This window comes from Gopherus flavomarginatus, chromosome 6 (assembly GCF_025201925.1).
Source record: "Gopherus flavomarginatus isolate rGopFla2 chromosome 6, rGopFla2.mat.asm, whole genome shotgun sequence".
Lineage (NCBI taxonomy): Eukaryota > Metazoa > Chordata > Testudines > Testudinidae > Gopherus > Gopherus flavomarginatus.
The window spans coordinates 121,084,986-121,109,232 of NC_066622.1; the positions used below are offsets into that span (position 1 = coordinate 121,084,986).

A 24,247-nucleotide genomic window follows, 5' to 3' on the forward strand; every position below is an offset into this window, starting at 1 on the left:
ATATTGTAGAATTTCAAAAGCTTAAATTAAATAGTCAACAAAATACTAGGACTACTGTAAGACTAATATTTGCTCAAGCAGTGTATAATTTACATATCAACATCTCAGGTTAGAGACATTGTATTTGTTGCTGATATGACTAACTGTGGAAACAGATGTTTGGTAGTTCTTAAGACAGCCTCATCTAGTAACCATACTGTTAACAGTTCACACACAAGCTCTTGGGATCACATTAGAGTAGGGAAATGTTTCCCTGCTGCAAAAATAACTAAGTAATGGCAAGATCAAGAGTGTCTGTTACATAAATTGTGTCCATAATTTGGCAACACTTAGCACCAGGTATATTTTAATTTAAATAAAGCAGCAGCTTTTATAATATGAGGGTGACCTGTCCTCCTAAATTTCACCATTTATACCCTCTAGAAAATTGTGTGTCACACTATTGGCACAATTACAGCTTAATTGTTTGCTAAGAAGTATAGGCACACCAGAGAAATGGGATGTCTCTAAAAAGCAAATATTGGATTAGTAGCCGATTTCCTGTCAAAACAGGTTGAAGCTATTCTCTGCAGAAACTCCATAGAAAGTGAAACAAGAAAAACTGTACCCATTTTCTCCAGCAAGGCAGAGAATGAAGTTTCAAAAGCCCATATTGAGCTCTGCTAAAAAAAAAAAAAAGTCTTCAAAAAAATTGTTTTCTATTATATTTTTAAGAGGATACAGAAGAACAGCAGTAGAATGGTTGATGAGATGATCCAGAATCTAGAACTGACTTCATAAAATCCATAGCTAAAGGTTTTAAACAGTAATGGGTTGTTAAAACAAATATTTCTGAAACTGCACATAAGTATGAACAGTTCCCAAAGAGCCCAATAACGCTAGGATTTATTCACATACTGAACTTGAAGTATGTGACTAATTCCACTAAAGGACAGTGTGACTATGCCTAGGCCTTAAGTCTTGGCAGGATTGGGGCCAAAGCACAGAGGGATTGTTTTACTTGCCAGTATACTGGATTTAACAAGAAAAAAATATGAGCTTCAAAACTTCATCCTCTAATTTGTGGCTTACAAAACTATACCACTTCTCAGTCCTGTACGTCCTTTGTTAAAAATCCAACATAAACTACAGGATAGTTTACAATATTAAGTTTCATAACTTATTTTTTCTGTAGAACACTAGTTCAAAATTAGTAATTGTAATAATAAGATGCTCTATGGTTTTCTTAAAGAAAACCACAGAATACAGACATGTATCAGATATACGTTTGAATTTTATTTGAATCCAGTATAAAAGAACACAGTAAAACACTTTCAGTTGTAAAAAATTTACCACCATTATATTATGTTATAGAAACATTCCACTTAAATAGATTAGTATTAGTTCTAATCCAACTCAGGATCATAATAGGCAAGAGTAGTTACCGTCAGATGGCAGTTTGGTGGACTGTGTGACATGAGTTAGCAGCTGTACCCTGCTGCTCAGGCGGAACTAACTCATAATGCCATTACCACTACAGGCATTCTTAGAGAGACCAAGAATGCAGAAAATGAACTACCAAACAACATCTGAATAGATCCTTTCAACAATGGCATGGCAGAGTTGCTCAATTCCCATACTAGTTGTCTTCTCTGAATAAGGAACTTGGTTCCAAGGCCACCAATCTAGCATTCCACCAGCACTTAAGCTAAAAAATGTTATAATTCAGATATAATTTCATGAAAGCAGCATATGAACTCCTTTGCTTTCCTTCTAAAATCCAATACTAGTTTTCAAGGAAGTAAAAAGTGTTCCTTATTTTCCCCATACACCTCTACCTCGATATAACACTGTCCTTGGGAGACAAAAAAATCTTACCATGTTATAGGTGAAACCGCGTTATATCGAACTTGATTTGATCTGCCAGAGCGCACAGCCCCACTCACCCAGAGCACCGCTTTACCACGTTACATCTGAATTCATGCTATATCGGGTGAAGTTATATCGGGGTAGAGGTGTTCTTTCAAATAGCTTGTATTAAGTCTAGCATTACTAATCCTAATCCACAGCTTCCCAGTGAAAAACTAGGAAATGAAGCATTACTTACGCCATGTAACTGAGACTGGTCAGTTAATGTTCTTTGTATTTGTTTACATAAGTCCTAACTAAAATTAGCTCCTGCTCTCTTGGCTTCTTGTTTAGACTTAGGCTGGCTTCTTCTGGGCGTACTCTTACACGCATTCCAGTAAGAGTGTCCTATAAAATGTAAGGAAGTATCCGGTGTTTCTAACAATTTCCCAGTCTGATAACTCATTTGCCAGTTAAAGCACCAGTCCTGCACTGAGAACGATGGAGGCAATGACGATGGAACCCACATGGAGCATCCTGGAAGTCAACGGAACTCCACATGAGCACAAAGGGTCTGCTCATGTAAATTTCAGTATATGATCAGAGCCTAAATTATTAACTTTGTTAGCATTAGTACTGTTACCTTATAGTAATAGTACTAATGCTAACAAAGAGAGATTGGAGTAACAACCCAATATAGTATGTAAGGTTACCACCTCCCTCCTCCATGCCTTGCAAGTTTTCAATTTTCTTTTCCTGTCTACATTTATTTCCTCAAATCTTTGTATTCTCATGTGTAATATTAATATACAATTTTCCATTCTTGTGATTTGTGTGTTAGCATAATCATCACCTCCACTTCCTGCCATGTTTGAATATGCCAGAATGTTTGAACTTTGTGTTTAACCTTTAACTCTCTCAAAAACCTTTTCCTGAGAAGTAGCTGATAAGAGTACAGGAAGGTACAATGTTACCAGAAGTCTTTTCTATAAAATGTTGCATTGGCATTTGAAAGGGGTTTTATTTTAAAACATTAATATGATGTATATTAAAATATACTTGAATGATGTACAGTAAAAGTTCTGAATATTCTCAGAAGTTCACACATACATACTTAGCTTCAAGGACTAAGATGTTCTTACTACAAAAAAATGTTTGTAGACATTTAAATCAATGTGAAAGTACCTTATCTTTAAAGCTATTACATGCACAACAATTTAACACAGAGAAAGCATAAGTTAAAAGGAAAACTTCACAATAGAAAAGGCTAGAAGTAGAGTTTACGATTTATGAATTAATCATCATTCTCATCAGTGATATCCAATCTGTGGTCTTCAAGGCTCTTAATTATGGCCACTGGGAACTACTATGTTCAAAATAATTATACTGAATTATAAACTCGAAGTGTTTTACTTAACCTGCTCTGTGATTTTTAAACCCAGTCGTTTGAACCAGCTTCATCACTGCTGGCAGGAGCTAGGCAGTGCCATCTCCCAAGCTGCCTCACACAATTTCCCTGGCAGCACCAGGAGCAGTTCTAGTTTGAAAGCCAAGCAATTGATCTATCAGGAATCGATTTATCGCATGTAGTGTAGACGCAAGAAATCGATCCCCGATCGCTCTCCCGTCAACTGCTGAACTCCAGCTCGGTGAGAGGCAGAAGCAAAGTCGATGGGGGAGCAGCGGCCATCCATCTCGTGCTGCGAGGATGCGAAGTAAGTGATTCTAAGGCAATCTAAGACACATCAACTTCAGCTATGAGAATAGCATAGCTGACGTTGATATCTTAGATCGATCCCCAACAGTGCAGACCAGGCCCAAGAGTGCTCAGAGCAGCTGTTGTCTCTTACTTGCTGCAGCTGCTCAGCACTTCCCCTGTTGGTCACCTGCTCCATTGCAGGGAAAGGGAAAAGGTTCTGGCTACTCTATGGACTGATTACCTGCCAGCCTCTGGGAGGAGCTCAACTGGCTCTTCATGAGCCATGGGGAGTGCCTAACAAAGGAGAGATAGCTCCCCTTCTCCCACTTTACTACCTATGGCAACCCCTATTTTGTGGACGGTCAAGCAAATCAGACAGGAGCTCTTCAGCCTGGAGATAAACATCCTTGCGATGAAAAGAAACTTGCAGAACACATACTGTTAAAATTTGGCCATTTTGACAAATGAAGAAAATAGAAACATTAACCAGCGGATGTAGAACATATTGCTGAGTCGATGTCCCCTGAACAGTCAGTGAAAGGGGAGAATCGTTGCCCAATGCAAACAAAAACAGTCCATGACTTTCTGAGAGAGGAATTCTATGAACACCTTGAAACATATGAGAAATCCAAGCTCAACCTCCCCCGCTCCCCCAAATCCACAGCTGACCTCACTCACCAGCATCTCATCCCAATCCTTTCATTTTTGTGCAAGATTATTGAAAAGGTGGCAGTGAACCACCTTCAGCAATAGCAAGCATCCAGTCCAGATTGAAGCCAGGTCATAACCCAAAAATAGCACTGATGAGTGACCTTCTTGTAGGGTAAAGCCTATGCTGAAATATTCACTCTCCCCCATCCCTTCCAAATACTGTTGACCTATATCTATGTCCTGACAGAACAATGTTAAGCTAAACATTCTCTTGCCTTTTCAATATGCTCTATAGAATCATAAATAGCTGTTACTTTTCACCTGCATCGCTGATTTTTCAAATCCCATAGAACTCACTCTTGCCTTGCAACAACTACAGTTTCTTGCAAGATGATATGTGTTATAATACCAACAATACAGCAAGAATACATGGTTTTACATATTTTCATTCCGTACAGATAGCACAGTCTCCTAGATCTCAAGGAATAATTGAAATTGAAGAACAGATAAACAGTTGGCTCAAACTGAAGCCAGGTGAGATGGAAGTGATATTAGCTGGTTAAAAGACACATGCACTACAAAGAACTAGGAAGCATCAGCATCGCACACTCAACTGAAGTCATCTGCCCTAATAGTTAAGACTCTGCACAACCCTGAAGTCACTCTGGACTCGTTACTGAGTCTGGACACACTCTAGTAGCAAGAAAATTACATTCACTCTGCCTGGATGGCTGGACTGCTCAGCTTAGAAAAGAGACTACTAAGAAGGGATATGATAGAGATCTATAAAATTATGAATGGCGTGGAGAAAGTGAATAAGGAAAAGTTATTTACCTCATCACATAACACAAGAATCAGGGAACACCCAACGAAATGAACAGACAGCAGGTTTAAAACTAACACAAGGAAGTACTTCTTCACCCAACACTCAGTCAACCTGTGGAACTCGTTGCCAGGGGATGTTGTGAAGGTCAAAAGTATAATTCAAAAAAATGATACAAGTTCGTGGAGGATAGGTCTATGAATGTCTATTAGCCAAGATGGTCAGAGACATAACCCCATCTTTCGGTTATGCCTGAACCTCTGACTGCCAGAAGTGATAGAGGATGGATCACTCGATATTTGCCCTGTTCTATTCATTCTTGCTAAAGCAACTGGCACCGGCCACCATTACAAAACAGGATACTGAGCTAGATGGACCACTGGTCTGACCTAGTATGGCCATTCTTATGACCTGGCCCAATCAGCACCTTCAGCTGGACTACTGTAATTCTATCTGGGCCTAAATAAGAATTTCTGAAAGAGGCTACAGCTGACACATGAATTAGTGGCCCATCTCATAAGTGGGATGTTTCATGACCTACTTTGGCTCCTCCTCTATACACAATCCATTTCAAGTGCTCATCTACAAGTGGGGAAGGCTGAGGCTAGCTCAATAACTGCCTCTTGTTCTGGAGCCAGCCACAACAGTTATGAATATCTGGTTTGCTAATTTAGCCCTGGTACAAACAAACAACAAAAGAAAAGTCCAAGGCTTTGGAAAGTCCTTCCACATTAAATCAAAAAGAGCCCTACCATGATGTAAAGCTTTTCACTGTCAAAGCATTCTTCAATTAGCTAAAGTAAAAGACAAGACAACATCCATTAAGACAAAAGCCAATAATTAAAACAAGGAAAAAGACTTGGCTGCCCCCCACTAGACAAATCCAAGTGCATGTTACAACCAATGCTCTACTGCTACAAAAAGACACTAGAAATGTTTGTCAGTAGACAGCTTATGGATGCAGCACTGTCTATAGGAAACAAGTGGCAAACAGATAACAGTCTCATCCATAAAAGGCTTAAAGTATTAAGGCACAAGTGATACTAAGTAGTACACACACAGACTAGTGTGTGACTTCAGTTCAAATACTTCACAATAAGGAGGGTTTGGAAGTTTTCTGGAGGAGAGACAAGAAGCTTTAAATGTAAGAGTCTATTCTAGGCTTAAGGGGAGACCTGAGTCAACAGCAAGTGGAAAATAAGCCGGGCACAAAGAGGGACACTTGGGTGGAACATAAGAAAGGATGGAAAAGAAAGTGGAGATAAACGCAGATGGGGAATTATAGGCACTTTCAAAGTAAAGAAAGCATTGGTTAGAACAGAGATTTTAGTAGTTGCATTATGAATCAATCTTGGCTGCAAAGATCACATAAATATAGACTAATGTCTTGGAAATCAGGATGTAGAGGAAAGGATGAAGTACTCAGAAGAAGCCCTGTACTGGTTAGAGAAACAGGAATGAGTTAAACTGGCAGACAAAAAGATACATTGTAATATTGGCAGTGACAGAATTGGTGGATGGAAGAACACAAGAGTTTTAGGAGTAAAGATCAGGAGCTTACTTTTCATCATGTGAAGTTACTATATTCGGTTTAGTGACATAATTCAAGATTAACTAGAGGACGTGGAGAACTGGAGTTGGATAGATAAATATGAGAATCAATGAAGAGGTCATAAAAATAAGTGGCAGGGAATGAAGAGAGCTCATTCTGGGAAGTACAAAAGAAGAAAGAGGAAAAGAAAGGCAGAGAACAAGGAAAAGGAACAAAGTAGTAGAGTAGAGAGATTTAAAGCATGACTGAAATAACTTGTTTTTAAAAAAGCCTTCATTGATTTAAATCCAGTCAAGGCTTTGTAAAAGTAATCTGAAAACTGGTGATATTGCAACTTTTGATTAAAATGCACAGTAAACTAAAATATGAAAGCTTTTTTTCATGACACTATCAGTAGGGTATAATAATTTATAAAACTGCTGTATGCAAAAATCCAAATATTGAAAATTAAGGCCCTGGTCCTGCAAATGCTTAAACAGATACATAATTTTCCTCATAGAAATAGTCCCATTGTTTAAAGTTAAGTAAGTGTTTGCAGCATCAGGGACTCAGTGTATTTTTATTAAGAACCTGTCATCTAGTGGCATAAAATCTGTGTCACTTCAACAGTGAAACAGTTTTGTTTTAACAATAAAAAGTTATTTAAACTTTCAGTAACAACAATTTTTTAATACAGGCCAAAGTTTTCAAAAATTGGAACCCATAATTAGGCTTTTCAGCCTGCTTTTAGCCATTTAAGGGTGGGATTTTTAAAGAGTGCTTAGGACAGGAGTAGGCAAACTTTTTGGCCTGAGGGCCACATCAAGTTTCCAAAATTGTATGGCAGGCCAGTTAGGGGAGGCTGTGCCTCCACAGACAGCCAGGTGTGGCCCAGCCCCCGCCCCTATTTGACCCCTCCTGCTTCTCACCCCCTGACAGCCCTCCTGGGACTCCTGCCCCATCCAACTTTCCCCCCATTCCCTGACCCCTGACATCCCCCGGAACCCCTGCCCCTGACTGCCCCCCACCACCCCATCCAACCCCTCAGTCCTTTCTGACTGCCCCTGGGGTCCCCTGCCCCATCCAACCACTCCTTCTCCCTGTCCCCTGACCCCCCCCATCCAACTTCCCCTCCTTTCTGACTGCCCCCCAAGGACCCCTGCCCCATCCAGCCACCCCTTCTCTCTGACCAGCCCCAGAACCCCTGCATCTGACTGCCCCCTGCTGCCCCATCCAACCCCCCCTTCCTTACTGCCCCCCAGGGACCCTTGCCCCATCCAACCACCCCTTCTCCCTGTCCCCTGACCACTCCTAGAACCCCTACCCCTGACTGCCCCCCACCACCCAATCCAACCCCACCCCTTCCTGACTGCCCACCCAGGACCCCTGCTCTTATTCAACCCCTGTTCCCTGCCCTCTGACCACCCCAACCCCTATCCACACCCCTGCCCCCTGACCACCACCCCGAACTCCCCTGCCCTCTATCCAACACCACTTGCTCCCCTACTGTGCTGCCTGGAGCATCAGGGGCTGGCGGTGCTACAACCGTACTGCCTGGCTGGAGCCAGTCACGCCACCATGCAGCACAGTGCAATCGATTAGGCCCCAGTTCTGCAGCTGTGCTGCCCCAGGAGCTTGCAGTCTGCTGCCCAGAGCACTGCGCTGGCGGCGGGGCTAGCTGAGGCTGTGGGGTAGGGGGAACAGCAGGGGAGGGGCCAGGGTTAGCCTCCAGGGTCAGGAGCTCAGGGGCTGGCAGGAGGGTCCCGCTGGGACGTAGTTTAGCCACCTCTGGCTTAGGAACATATGTTCCATTGACTTCAAACTGCAAAACATGATAGTTGAAGCATTTCAGCTCTTTACTTGTGGAAGTACAGTATAACGATAGCGATGTTGGCCACAAATATCATCATCTAGCTTTTAGTCATCGCTTTTCACTAGCAGATCTCAAAGCTCTTTACAAAGGAGGGACAGAGCACAGGCTAGTAGCTTTTCAATTTTGTGTTTGTACAGTCTCATAATAGGGTATATTAATGAGGCCTTGGGCTTGTCTTTTTCAGCACAGATGAGCATTTTAAGTACGAAGCTTCTTAGTAAAAAAAGAAAAACCTCTACATAAAATCTGAAATGTTATTAACAATTAGTAAAAGCAGCAAAGAGTCCTGTGAAAACATCCACTTTGACAATTTAAGGTCACAAAATGGAAGTGAAGAACTAGCAATAGTTAAATCAAATTTCTTGTTTACATTTACAAAATAATAAATGTAAGAGTAATAATAAAAGTTTTAGTCATGATTTTTATCCACTCTAGAAAGTAGAGCTCCAAAAGGGTGCTGATAAAAGTGTGGGCAGATAGGAAAATCATCAAAACAAAATGAAGAACTGTTGTTTGAAAACACAAGGAAAAGGAAAAAGTAACAACACTCAAGGCAACTGAATTACAGGAGAGAATTACTCTTGCCTTTTGTTGAAAGCAACCTGAGCAGAAAAAGAGTAGGGTGATAGATAGACTGCAAGGGACTGAGAAGAGTTGGGAAAGTTAAAAGTAAAGGCCAACTGGTCCTAATACACCAGTATCTTTGATCCTATATAAAATACATGCATTTTCAATTCATGTACATTTGTGCTTTAATGCAATTTCGTATCGACAGGGTCTGAAAGCAAGATAATTTAAAACACATTCTGAAACTGGGACTGAACAGTTTATAGTAAAGCTCATCTATTTAGTGTATTTATATATTTTTGTTATCAATAGAGTACCTTATGCATATTACAAGACACTTGGCACTGACAACATAGCAATCTAAAGCTCCTGTCTATACTGACCTTAGAATAGGTGTTTAAAAGATATCTTTATATACAGAATCGTTTATATTTTACAAATGTGAAACACAAAATAATGAAAACAGAACATAGACAATATGAAACAAAACAAAACACCCTGCAATGGCAGTTCCTGTCCTATGAGGCTGGGCTAAGCTACTCACTCCAGGCTTTGCAACCTGGCACATGGGGTTGCAGCACAATTGACTAATTTGGCCTGGCCACCCCGCTGCCATCAAGACTAAGGAATGGCTGGGTCGAATCTGAGTGGTGCCACAGCCTGTGCACCAGATTGCAAAACCGAAAGTGGGGAGCTTGGTCCAGCCCTGGGGGGACAAAAGCAGCCACTGTCAAGGAAGTGCAGGGCAGGCTCACTCTTAATCCTCCACCCCACCCAGGGTCTCCCAAACCCTGGGACAAGGACCAGACATCCCAACCCTCAGGCAGAGAGGATTAGTGGGAGAGGCTGGAGTTCCTGGGACTAATGGGGGGCTGGAGCTCAATGGAGGATGGATAATATTTAAGGGGGTATGAGAGGGGTTTCTGGGGTTAACAGGAGTTTATGGGAGATGAGGCTCAAAAGGAGAGGGAGGAATATGGAAGGGAGGATGGAGGTGCCTGAAAGGAGTCCTTGGAGACACAGAGAAGAGGACCAGAGAAGGAAGCAGCAGGGGTTGGGAAGATCCATGGTGCCCCCTGGTATTGATCTCACTAAATAGGGACAGAGCAGTGGAGATTATCTGGGAGCTGAAGTACCAGATACATTTCAAGGGAGGGAACTGAACTGTCCACAGTGTCCAGGGTATTTTGGGATGGCTTACTGTTGTCAGGGTTGGTGAGTGTCTCAAGACACGGAACGCTTAATGCATAATTCTAAAGAAAAAAATAATACAGTATTGATAAACTGGAATGTATTCAGTTTTTATTTGTACACAGACAGGTATTTTATTAATGTAAATATAATAAAGAGAAATAAAATATCTTAACGGATAAAACAAAAGAAATACCCAAAAAAATCAAGAATTGAAGAATGTCCTACTTAAATATACTTGTAACCAAAGGGGAGTTCTAATACAGTGGGACTTCCTAGTATTAGAGCATGAACCAGAACCCCCATATATTCCAACAAATTATAGGTCTCATCCTAGCTCTGGCTAGCTTTTGACGTCATGTTACTATCACCTCAGATACTACAGTGATAAAGTTCACAGAAGTAATAATCAGGCCTGGCCAACCTCATGTTATTTGGATGACTTCATAGTTACAGTGGCTCATACCACTCCATTTTTTAGCATATGCTGGGGATGAGGACTCCAAGCTCCTTTCAACCATGACCAAATTTTCATACCATTACTTCATTCCTGTTTTCACCTCCCTTAAATTAACAAGTCAATTTCCTTCTTTGAGCCACCCATAATAAGATAAACAATTGGCATATAGTAGAAAACAGAGAAAACCCCACAGCCTAGGGAGGTTGTAGAATCTCCATATCTGGAGATATTTAAGAGTAGGTTCGATAGATGTCTATCCAGGATGGTCTAGACAGTATTTGGTCCTGCTATGAGGGCAGGGGACTGGACTCGATGACCTTTCAAAGTACCTTCCAGTCCTAGAATCTATGAAAAAAATAATGAACTCCTATAGTCTGAAAGCACTGACATAAGTACAGAGTTTGTTACACAATATGAAAATACTATTGACTGGAAAACTGACTTAACTGTGTATAAGCTGAATTAGCTTGAAAAGTCTTAAAGAACAGTTAAGGTAACATTTTTAACCCCTCCCAAAATGAGAATTCACACACCAAGGAGTATGAGCACTGTTGAAGAAATAGCTCAAACATCCATGGAACAGTTCTTTAGAGATTCTTGATACTAGTACATAAAGCAGTGCACAAAGGCATACCAGTTGCATGCTGGGTAAGAAAAACGGTCTGCCAAATCAACTGTTGTAATAGAGAACAGTTCAGTTTATTATATAACCTCCTACAAGAGTTAAATATACTTGACAGTATCCTTTAAAGTGTAATATTTTAGGACTGTTCATTCTTTATAACAGATTATAACTAATAACTGTGTTAGTACACAACACTTAGTACTCTGTTACTTGTCTGGGAAAGTTAAGATATTTTACTGCCATGTTTCCTTGGAGATGTAAATGTAGACTGTGTTGATCCCAAACACTCACACCAGAAAAAGCATATGCTTCAAAATAATCACATTTAACATGTGAATGTATAGCATATTTCTGCTCAGTCAAGAGTTTACACTTGAGGCAGAATCTTAACAATTGAAGCTCCTGTTTGTAAAGTGTGATAACTGTTCTCTGCAAGCATGCGCTATACACATTTAGTTTATAGTACAGTATTAGTAAAATTATCTTGCATTTATATAGCACACTTCATCCAGAAAGGTCGCAAAGCACTTTATGGTCTGCATAGAATTACTCAACCCACCTCTAAAACAAAACTAGCCTTTACATTTATTTTTGTTTTGGGGGAGAACATTGGTTCTCTTCCTACACTCTTTCAAATATAGGGGTTTCAACAGACCAGATTTCATTTCAAAGTTTTTTGGCTATCAGGCCAACAGAGCAAGTAAAAAAGTTGCTAGCTAAAATTTGAGCTTTAATACCCTAAATTTAAAGCACAGCCCACATGCAAAAAGGATACATTTAACACCACCACCTTACTCAGACTGTTGCTTATATACTGAGATTTGAATGTTAGTAATGACCGTTTTTAGTGTTTTCCCCTCTTTCTTTTTTAAAAAGATCTATAAACTTGCAGAGCAAACAAACTATTAGAGAGTGAGCTACAGTCTATTCCAGGGGTTCTCAGACTTCTGTCCTGGTGACACCTTTCACACAGCAAGCCTGACTATGAACCCCCCATTGTACATTAAAAACACTTGTTTATATATTTAACACCATTATAAACGCTGGAAGCAATGCAGGGTTTGTGGTGGAGGCTGACAGCTCGCAACCTCGCATGTATTAACCTCATGACCCCTTGGGCGGTCCTGACTCCTAGTTTGAGAACCCCTGGTCTATTCCTTCTGTGCATCAGATGTGTTTACAAAGTTCTAATCAGTTGCACCTGTGCAACCACATTAAGGTCACTCAGGGTTGCACAGGTGTCAACTCAAGGCACAATTCAAAGAAAATGAATGTGCACAGAGTACCACTAAGGTCAAAATTCAAGATAAGATACAAAACCAGGCAACTCACAAGACCACGCCTGCAGGACTGAATACAAGTAAAAGTTATGCTTTTCTAATGAACTGAGCATATTTGACAGTACAAATACACACACAATGGAACAGCACTTTTTTTTTTAAAATAGAATTGCAGTTCTATCCAGCAAAATATTTTCAACAAATTTGACTTTATTTTCTTCCCTCCTACTGTAGATTTTCAGTCCATGCCCCCTTGTATGCCCTTTCCAACTCTGCTGTCCTATCAGCCTTAATGGTACCATTTCCCTAGCCCCCTTCCCCTGCTTCTTCCAATCTAAGGTACTTATCTGATCATCTTATAAATCTTTAATGTATTTATCCTCAGCACCCCTATGAGGTAAGGAAGTACTACTATCCCTCTTTTACCGATGGAGAACTGAGGCACAGAGACTAAGTAACTTGCCCAAAGTCACACAGGAAGTCTGCAGCAGAGCAGGGAACTGAGCCAGTCCAACGCTTGCTCTGAAACCAGTGAACCAACCTGCTCCATGTAATTAATACCTAAAACTATTCAGATTTTTTCTAGGCAGTCAGGTATAAGTTCCAACCTGGAAACTGTTTAAATTGAAGGCCATAAACGTGCACAAGACCTACACCTCCCTATTCAGATAACATTAAGTCAAAGCTAAATGGCTCACGTAATTCTTTCAGTCAGAAAACTTAATGCAGTTCCTCCAACATTAGAGAAACACCTACACATTCTAGATGCTTCTGCAACTCCTTTGAAGGGGAAAGTACTCTTCAATGTTAAGAAAATGAACCAAGTTTCCTTCCGTCACAGTTATAAAATCCTGGTGCTCTACCTACCACTAACGGGAAAGTCTTTTTTGGCAAAATAGTATACCAATTCATAAGTAAATGTTTACACAAATAATTAGGTTTCATCATATATCAAGAGTTCCTTAAGTCTATAAGAAAGTTATTTTAAATAGTTCTTCAAAGTCATAATTCTAAAGATCCCCTTAACATTTATTAGAAATGGAGCCTTGCTCATACCTCTTGTACTTATTCATTCCAATGTCTGTACAGAAAACCAACTCACTTGAAAAACCTGAAATTTCTAACCTCTCCAATTTATATATGAAATAAATGTAAACACATTAATGCAAAGCAAAAGATAAAAAATTAACTGTAATATGAGTATTTTAAAACCCTGCATGTCTGACCATAGTCACTAGGATTCTGCTATTTATTGTTTTAGGTCTAATCTAAGCTCATTCACTTTTGAAAAAGATTGCTACCCATCAGTTTCCAGAGATGTTTAATTATACTTCAGTTATAAAAAACTTGCAACATGGATTATTTTCAGACTGCCAGCATAATTTGGACCTTAGTGATGATATTTTAACTATTTCTCCATTTTGTACAATAGTAGTTATATTCTAGGCAGCAAATATTTGAGCTACCACATTTTTGGCATTAAGGATTATGAATTAATTATACTGTGTGTTCTCACAGATCTATAAGATAACTAAGAACAAGGATTTGTGGGGCTCCAAACTCCACTTGACCTTTATAAAGATATTTTTATATTATGCTAATTATTCATCAAACAGTTTTACAGAAAAGACACTGTCTCTCATCACAAGCTACTGTTAAAGTAAAGCGTTGACAGACTATTATTTTGACAGGTTGTTGGAATCAAAGAAAGTGCACACTTCCACAGGCTCAAAAGTTTCCTTGTTCTAAGATTTACTGATTTTCCACAAAGCTCCTGGCTTGCTGAAGAAATTGTTTGCTGTTATGTGCATCATCAGTTCTGCAAAACCGGGCCCCAAAAACATGAAGTAACAATTTAGAGTCATGGAGTTTTTAGAAATACACTAAATTTTGAATGTTTGATGTGCTTGGCACTACTATAACCAGCATTTCATTCTCTATTAAATGCAGAGACTTTTTATGCATATAGGCGATGCCCTAAACTTTTCCTATACTACCAGCAATCTACAAAAATTGTTCTGTTGGCTTATTATATATTTACCCTGTGGTATAGTCACCCTCTATTATTCTGGTGATAAAACTTCTTTCCTTTTGTAATCCAGCCAGAGCTACTAAGAAAAGTCACAGCCTGCACTTGAATATCCTCTCCTTCCCCCTGCCATGCTTTTCCCTTTTACAATTAATAATTAAGCTAGGGAATAAAAAGACACTCATTTTTTTCATACCTGTGATTCAATTTTCCCCATGGCTTAATAGGGACACCAGCAGTTTATTTTTATTACAAAAATCAATAGAACACCACCTACAACTTTGCAATCAGCCTTTACTATTGCAAGTAGCATTTTTCATCATCTCAAATATTTAAGCCTATGCAGTATCACCATATATATTATAATCAATTGTTACATACCTGTATGCCACTACATCTTTTATTTACATAACACTGCCTATTCTAAAGATTCTTCACAAATTTATACTGATAAAAGATTTCCTTGGAGATATCTAGAGGTGGATGAAGTTAACAACCCAACTGTAATAGCACAGAGGAACACAACAGCTGAAAATAAGAAACGAAGAATACATTTTTCTACTAGAACTACCAGAGTGACTTTAGGTAACACCTCTATACTTGTACAATAATGCTAAGTGATCTTTAAACCCCTTCATTTCTGGTTTAAATTTTTTAAAATTTGCTGGGAATTTATCAGTTTTTATTCAATAAATTTAAAAACAGTAGAAAATTGATAAAAACAGAAAAAGGAGAGCAGATGTGAGGGGGTATTCATTATGAGACAGCTAACAAAGCCTTCTGCTTCCTACAGAAGTCAGGCCACCTCAGCTGCCAGGACACAGCTCCCTGACCATCTTGCTCCCACTATGTACAAGGGAAGTGAATGGGACTGTGCTGAAGGGCCAAGGTCAGGTATGGAGCAGAAGGCTGCAACTTTTGAGTACTGGCCCTCTTGCAGGACAGTGCTCCCTACTTACTCCACCAGCCCTGTTCGCTTCCCCTGTGGAAAATTCCTGGGTCCCAAAAAAGCCAAAATTCACATTTAAAAAAACAAACAAAAACAAACAAGCAACAACAAAAACCACACCCAAATACTGGCTTTTCCAAAAATCTGGGAAATTTTCATTAAAAAAATTGGTAAAAACCAATAACGAAGGGTCGTAGAGATCATTAACAGCAGCAAAAGCAACACAAGGACCATAAACTGTTCAGTTTTAGCCCGAGCAGACCCCAACAATATAGTTTTCCCTAACACCATGCTGAGGCATTAGTTCAGTACTGATTAACAGGGAATAGTGACAACTACTGAATCATCATTTTCTGCAGCACGTAAGTGTTTCTGAGGCTACATCTACACTACAGCCAGGATCAACACTGACCACCGGTGGGTTGATTTCAATTTAGCGGGTCTAGTGAAGACCTCCCCCAAATCAACAGCAGATCTCTCTCCAGTCAACCCTTGTACTCTATCCCCTGATGAGAAGACTAAGGTAAGTCGACCGGAGAAACTCTCCCGTCGACCCCCTGCAGTGTCAACCCTGCAGGAACTCGATCTAAGGTATGTTGACTCCAGCTATTTTATTCACGTAGCTGGAGTTGGGTAGCATAGGTCTACTTATCCCAATAGTGTAGACGAAGCCTGAGACGTTTCCCATCCAATTATTGACCCAGCTAGTTGCTGCAAACACAAACAGTATCAAGTTTTTTAAAACCACACCTGTCCAACTTTTACCCTACTATTGTTATATTGAAGATGAATGTTTTCTTAGTCTTTTCCAGTTTAATACAGTTTTTCTTTTCTGCTTGTTTACTTAGTGTAAATGGCTGTATAAGATATTGTTAAGATCACAGTGTCCCCTGTACTGTCAGTTATGCCTCTGTGTGGATCTCTCTCTCATCAATAGGAAATGGGATTTTGGTTTCAAAACCCTAACAGTTGGTAGGGAGTCACAGGGACCCAGTGAAGTACTACTACTTTTAACTCACTCTTTGGAAATTACTAGATTTCCAGAGGGTACCCCTTTAATTTTTCAAAAATTAAGGCTCAAAACGCACAGCATAATTGAAAGGAATAATCTTAACCAAACCCTTAATACACTCTCTGAAGCCTGTTGAATATAGTTCAGAATGAACTAAAAACCTATTGGTGGGGGAGGGGAGGGAGGACAGGTGGAGAAATCAACTGATGGACAAAAGTATAGACATGGGCCCTACCTTAACTAAAATGAAAACCAGCTTTCAAATCTCAGATATTGCAGATAAGCTCACAGTTAAATGTGTTATGATTTAGTTTTTATGACAATCAGTAAAGTCAACCAAGACCAGTTTTACCTTTAATCATATAACAATTGGAAGTTACAGAGCAAAGCTTCATCTCAGTTAAACAGCTGTTTGTGCTGCACTGTGGTAAAGTGTAGCTTAAGTCTATAAAAAGGAAGTAGACAAATACAACAAATTCACATTGTGACTTAATTGTGCAAAGCTATTGCTTCCACTTGTGTGGTCAAAACTGTTTGTTCAAATATAGCTCTATCTTCCAGCATAAAACATATTATTTAGCAGAGCATAGAACAAGGGAAAGAATAGAACTCATCTCTTCATTAAAAAGGACTACAAAGTTCATATAATGAGGTCAATAATCCAATGACAAAGCAGATATGGTGCAATTGACTTCAATACAAGTATAATGGCTTACTAATATCTTTGGAAATGACTATGCTTTTGGGATAAAATTACTTGTGGACAATCTAAATGAAGAAAAGTTGTCAAAACTAATGCTTTTACCTTAACTTTAGTTTTGCATAAGCAACTGAACAATCTTCACAATACTGTTATCAAATTCTAATAAATGCAATAACTACTAAAACCTCATCCACATTTGGAACTGAACAGCACTTGTTTAAATGGTTTACACCAAAACGGTGTGTCTGGACAACGAAAATCAAGTACAACTGTTTTTAAAACAGTTTGACTTTCATGGAGCCTTGAAAGAAAAAGAAAAAAAAAAAAAAAACCATCTACAAGGGAAATAAGCAGTTTGAATGAGACAGCATTCTCTTTCCAGAAACGTCAACAGGTACTACATTCTTTTTAGGAAAGTTGTGTACTATGTTTATTCAGGCTGTCATATATGCTTTCTTATTCTGACTACTTAAATATATTGTAAAATTCCAATAAAACTGAAATCTATATGCTTGTTAACCTAAATTGTAAATCAAATTAGATTACTTATAGTTTTACTGACAGACTTTACCTACAGTCAAACAGGCAGGTAAATGCATCATCCATTCAAAGATATTTTGCTTAGCTAAATAATCAGCCCAGATTCCAAACAAGTCACAATACCGTGTCATAACCACAGGATTGTGTTGCCAGTCTATCCGTCTACCAGTCTTGCTAAAGAAAAGTTTTTTTCTAATGTAAGACAGGTCCATGTGAAGGCCAATCCCTTCAAAGCTACACCAATCTGGAAATTCGGTGAGTCATAACCACAATTTTCATCTGATCTTTAAACTGCAGTTTGAGATGTCAAAGTCAAATGCAAATATAATACATATATGTAAAATTTTGAAAAGCTACATGATTTGATCTCAGCATGCATACTTCTCTCTCACACACAGACCAGCCAGTACAGTGCTTCAAAGTAGATAACATCAGAGTTCATATTATGTTCAGAAAACACAAGTTGCAAAGAAAAATGAGATCAGCCTCTTACCTCTGAGGTTGTTAGAGTCTCAAATGCTCCCCAGGTTAATTATACCATAAATGCATACGTTTTCCCCAGGGTAAAGTCACTTTGAAAACCCCCACCAAAGCAGTGATAGTAGGAGTGAGCCTGAAACACTTCTCATACCATAAAGCTTCTAGAAAACAAATACCTTTCTTCATAAGACTGAATAGTAAAATAAGGTATTTTGCCCAGCAGTGAAAATAAACTCCCTCCAGCCACACACAGGTGTCTCCATACCTTGGATGTCACCACACCACCCACACACTGCTCCTCTTTCAACCCCCTCCTCACCACACTCAGAAATACCCCTCTGCCCCCACACCTCACCCCCAAATGCTCCCACCCAGATACTACACCTCCAGACCCCTCTGCCCCATCCATGCACCATATCCAGAAATATCCTTCCTCCACTGCCCCCATACCCCACCCTCAAATACCCCTCTGCCCCCGGACTACAGCTCCAAACGCCCCCAACCATTCACTACATCCCAAAATGCCCCCTGCTCCACCCTCTGCTCCTCTTTCAACCCCTCCTCACCACGCTGAAAAATATCCTTCTTCCCCCCACACCTCACCCCCAAATGCTCCACCCAGACACAACACCTCCAGACCCCTCTGCCCCAAGCATGCACCATACCCAGAAATACCTTTCATCCACTGCCCCCATACCCCACCCTCAAATACCCCTCTGCCCCCGGACTACAGCCACAAATGCCCCCACCCATTCACTACACCCCGAAATGCCCCTGCTCCACCACAGCCCCCCAAATCCCTCAGCTTCCCACCCCGGCACCACCGTCTCCAATACAGCTCAGCCCTCTACCCGCCGCCCCATACCCGCAAATGCCCCCCACCACAAATAACCCTCGCCTCCCACTCTTGCCACCCCCTCACCCGTCCAGCTCGCTGTATCTCCCACTGCCCCCCCACGCCCCGCCGCTGGGCCCTACCCCCACCACCCACACCCCTTCCCGCCCTCGGGTGCGTCTGCTGGGGAAGCCCAGCCCGTCCCCTCCCAGGCGGCTGCTACTCACTGGAGTCCCGGGAAGGTCTGGAGGGAGCCCCGCTGAGCAGCACACAGCGCGGCTCCCCTCTCAGAGCCGCCGCCGCCGCCGCCTCGCCCACTCCGCGCACAGCGCAGCGGCCCGGCTGACTGATGACTTTTTTTTTTTTTAAATGAAGAAACTTTATTCGTTTCCCGCATAAACAACAGCAATGGGCGAGCAACTGGACCTCGACCACTGCGCATGCGCTAATACCTCCTCCTCCCTCCCGCACCTCCAATCAGGCCGCCCAGAAGCACAGGGAGAGCCGTTCTCCTAAAGGTATTGGTCAATGCAGGGTGGCAGGGGCTAGGCCATAGGCCTCAAAGCATCGTGGGACGTGTAGTCTCTAGAAGGGCAATCCTTTTGAGCTCTAGCCACTGAGAGGAAAGTGCATTCTGGGATTTGTAGTCTCGGTGCGTCAAACCGCGGGGCTAAGGCACTTGCGTGGTGGTAATGCAGTGCCATGCTTGTTGAGTGCGGCCAATCGCTAGTGTCCAAAAAGCACTAGGCAAGTCTCCTGAATAATGAATTGGCCGCAAAACCATGAGCGTCGAAAAATAGTAAATTCTGGGCTTTTTGTATTTGCTTGGAGGTTTCGAGCCGATTAAGGTTCCTATTTCCAAGCTTTTCTTCCCAGGCCCCCGGGCAGGGCATTGATTATGTTAAATGAAAACTGACTTTCTCACATAAGCGAAATCATGAAAGTTGGCAACAGTCTAGACCTACTTTACAGACAGGACCACATTTCTGTACTGCACAAGGGCAACACCTTGCTTGTTTTGACACCCATGGTCTCTACAGGGCTTCACCTCTGTACTGGAACTGGAAGGAGAACTGCTTGAGAACAAGTGACAGCAATTCCTTTTTAATGGATGTATAGATGTATAGAGGAAAAAGTTGCACAGAGCCTTATCTCAAGGATGCAGAAGGGAAGGATGTGCATGCTGGGCAGCAACTTCTTTGTAGAGCCAAAGGTCAGATTTGGATGCTGCACAGCCTATTGAGGCCTGTCGTCTCTGACTGGCCACTTCTGTCAATTGGATCATTATGAATCACGGCATGCTACAGCCCCTCCTAGGGTGACCAGATGTTCTGGTTTTATAGGGATAGTCCTGATATATATTAACCCCTCCTCCCCTTGTCCTGATTTTTCATACTTGCTATCTGGTCACCCTAGCCCCTCATCTCTGTGAGGTCACACTGCTGTGTTATATTACAAGTCAGAAAATGCTTTCAAATTGTAAAGTGCTGCATAACAGATATTAATGCACAATAATTTGATAGTTGATGGATCACTTGATGATTACCTGTTCTGTTCATTCCCTCTGGGGCACCTCTTACTGGCCATTGTCAGAAGACAGGATACTGGGCTAGATGGACCTTTGGTCTGACCTGGAAGGGCCATTCTTATGTTCTTATTTATATAGTACCTACAAAGGAAAACTTATTTTTACCATTAACAGTAAAACTGCCAAATGAAAGAATTTCTACAAAGTGCAGCATCTTAAATGGTCAAGTGGTGGTTCATTACCCTAACTCCTTCACAGTCCCATAAATCCATGATGGGCTGCTCTTAGAAAAATTGTAAATTTGCTCTAGTCATTTTTCCTATGAACAGTTATAGTATAAATAGTCATTGCATATATAATACAATGAGAATCCTGGTGATTGACTTCTTCTCATTAATAAAATCTCCAGTTGTCTCCTGCTGCAGCACACACACAGAAGAAATCACTGGATACTAACACTGGAATCATGGTGACCATTCATGTGAAGACACATCAGCCATATTAATGGTATCACAATGCTCAGGTGGTCAGTATTACCAACTTTAGGAGTTCAAAAATCATGAGTCATATCTCAAAATCATCAGATTGGCTTAAAAATCATGAGATTTTACAGATATTTAAGGTTCTTTTTATTTGTCTTCTGGTTTATGGGCATTTGGTAACTTTTGGGGACTTTTCTCTGCAACCATGATGACTATAAACTTTCCTTCTTTAAAATGAAACCTGAGATGGTCATATAATTACCTGATTTCAGGAGCGAGGGCCTTAAGAAAAACATATACTATCATAAGACTCATGATCAAATCATGAGATTTGGCATCATTCAATATTATAATTAACATTTTTGTTGCCAGATCACCTAGAGGCCTCAACACGGTTGAGGCTCCTTTATGATAGACTGTTCAAATATACAGTAAATGACAATGCTCACTACAAAAGTTTTACAATCTAAAAAACTGCAGAAATGCTAGTTTCCTGGAGATCTCCCTGCCTCACCATATTAATTCATATGGAGAGAGAGAATTAGGAAATATTTACATCGTTTCAGATCTTACCACAGGTTCTTTCAAGTGTGCTTGACAGCAAATTCCAATTGTAATACTTCGCATTAATATAATACTTTTTATCTTGAAAGCATTGCATGATATAAACATCCATTCATCCTCAAGACAATCAGGCGAAGCATCTATATGCAATAATGGTGTGATGGATTAGTGGTGATAAAAATATGCTTCTTATTTCCAGGCCACAGTCACGTGATAAAGGCACTAATGGTTACAGTTACAGTAAATATATTATTAACCTCATTTTCTAGATGGGGAACTGAGGCAATTCAGGTCTGATCCAAACTTCCCACTGCAGTAAATGGAAAGACTCCCATTGACTTCAATGGTCTTTGAGTCAGACCTTATCAGAGTCACTGTTAGAATGCATGAGCTCTTGGCTCTTAGGACTACGCTCAGACCACCATACTTCTTTCCCCGTTTTTGGCAGCCCTATGATTTGTTCCATTTTCATCCTGGACTGACATAATCAAATTCAAGTTATTTTGACTTAATAGTCCAGTCATATTTAATAATCCCATTTTTCAAAGTAATTTACCATTTAGTATAAAATTACTCTCCCCTAGTACTAAAAAATCTACTAGCAAAAATATGGAGCGTGGCATACACTATATGAAATTTGGGGTTCCAATCTGGCAATTGATTCCATGTATGCCAACTCCTGTGCCTGTATGGAACCATTGACTTAAATTACTTCAAAATTGACTATAAATTTACTTCAAACAAGTCCATCTATATGAAGTCAGTTGCAGGATGGGTGCCCATATTATGTGCCATTGAGAAATCTACTCTAACTTTGTATCATATTAATATAATGGCTAAACACTATACAACATCAGATAGTTCAGGCATCCATACAAATACATCTTGTTTCAACAGTCTCTCTGCTATTGTTTTCATTGACAATAAAACTCATTTTTTCCCAGTGACAATGACTGAAGAGCTCTTATTTTTCATTAATATAATGGGAGGAGCCAGTAACTAAGAAATAAACAGTCTGATCATATGCAAGTGTCTCTCTCTCTTGCTCTCTAATATAGAAGGCTTATAAATTCAGACATTACAACAAAGCTTTTGGAAGCCACTAGACGCCAGTGACCAATAACAATTTCCAATAATGATGTTTAACTAGTTTTAATGATAATCTGCTTCCACTCTAAACACAATCATTTCTACTGAAATATTTAATGTGGTCCAAAGTAGTAATAAAGAAAAGCTTTTCCTAGCTTAGAGCAGTGACATCTCTAAAAATAGAATGCATTTGAACTCAGTCCTTGCATGTAAATACATCTTTGTTCCAGGCTGGCATTTAATAATTGTACTTTACAGTGAAACAAAAGCTATAATCAGAATGCAACAATGAAAGCTGAAGTCAGCTTTCTGAACAATGCATTACAATTCCTATGGCAAATTTTTCCTATCAAATCCTTGATAGGTCACACAATTTGCAGCTGTGTGAGCCAGAAGCCTTTCAAAATGAACTCCATTCACAATTATTCATACATTTTTAAATGATTTTTAGTTACCAGTATTTTACTGAAGATAATATAAGGCAATCAACAATACAGTAGCAGGGGGGAAACAGGCCCCCAATTCAGCATTACTTGTGCACACAAAATTGCCTGAGGAATATTGGTCATGCAAGGAGTATGGGATGTGGCCCACAGTTGCACTGTGTGCAGAATGAGGCAGGGGTCCTGTGGGAAAAACAGTATGTGACCACATAACAAAAATTTGTTTAATTATGCTTATATACAAAAGGCCAGAATTAAAATTGCACGAACAGTCTAAATTCTGGCATTTCTTAACTTTCAACTGCTTGATCTTGCATTCTAAACAACATACTTCTAACATAGCTCTTTTGTATATCCTTTTTTTAAAAAAAGGAAAAGGGTAAAAACAAATTCTGATATGTGAAACTTTAACAATCCCCACTTTGTGAATCACCAGTGGAGTCTGAACCCTGAGCCTTCAGCACTACAGCAACTGGAGCTACAGGATTCACAGGAGAAAACTGTTAACCCCTGGGATGGGCAGTGCTGGGCTAACAATGGTGCCACTGGGGGCCCTGGCCTGCTCTGCTTGCACTGTGCCCTAAGATCCTGCCAGCCCACTGGCTTCCCCCGCCCTCCGCTCACCACTTGCTCCTCTCAGCCTGCCCATTGGCCAGCTGAGGGTTCCTCTCCAACCCCTGGCCCTACTCACCAGCTTGTCTCTGCCTCCTGGCCAGACTCCAGTGCACCTCTGGCTCCCAAGAGTCTCTGCTTCCCACCACCTGTGGGGCCCCACCTGTCTACCTGAAGCTGAGCTGCCTGGGACTGGTGCAGAAGCCTGGCAAGTCTCTGCCAGTTGCGGGGGCGGGCGAGAACTTGCCTGGGCCCCTCCAGGCAAGTGGATCTTGAGGGAGCCTGGCCAGGGCAGGCCCTGGCTTGGCTGATCGCACCAATCCCGAGGGGCCGGAGTGATTCCCTGCTCTTGGACCTGCCCTGACTGCACTGGCGGCTCAGCCTGGCAGACACAGTCGCCTCCCAGAGGGCCAGTGAGTGCAGCCAGGAGGCGGAGAGTGGGTCTCTGGAGGGG

General features: G+C 40.7%; 1 protein-coding gene across 8 annotated transcripts in view; it reads right to left on the reverse strand.

Moving 5' to 3' along the window:
- Positions 1-19,488, reverse strand: part of PLEKHA1 (pleckstrin homology domain containing A1) — a 98,360-nt gene extending 78,872 nt beyond the window's left edge. For 2 of the 8 annotated variants that reach the window (XM_050959029.1, XM_050959034.1), the window contains exon 1: positions 19,303-19,487. The gene's annotated coding sequence lies outside the window, so the exon portion shown is untranslated. Of the gene's footprint in view, positions 1-18,253; positions 18,464-19,302 lie in introns of those variants that run through there. The other 6 variants (XM_050959036.1, XM_050959033.1, XM_050959030.1 and 3 more) reach the window with 6 other exon arrangements.
- Positions 19,489-24,247: the final 4,759 nt, after the last annotated feature.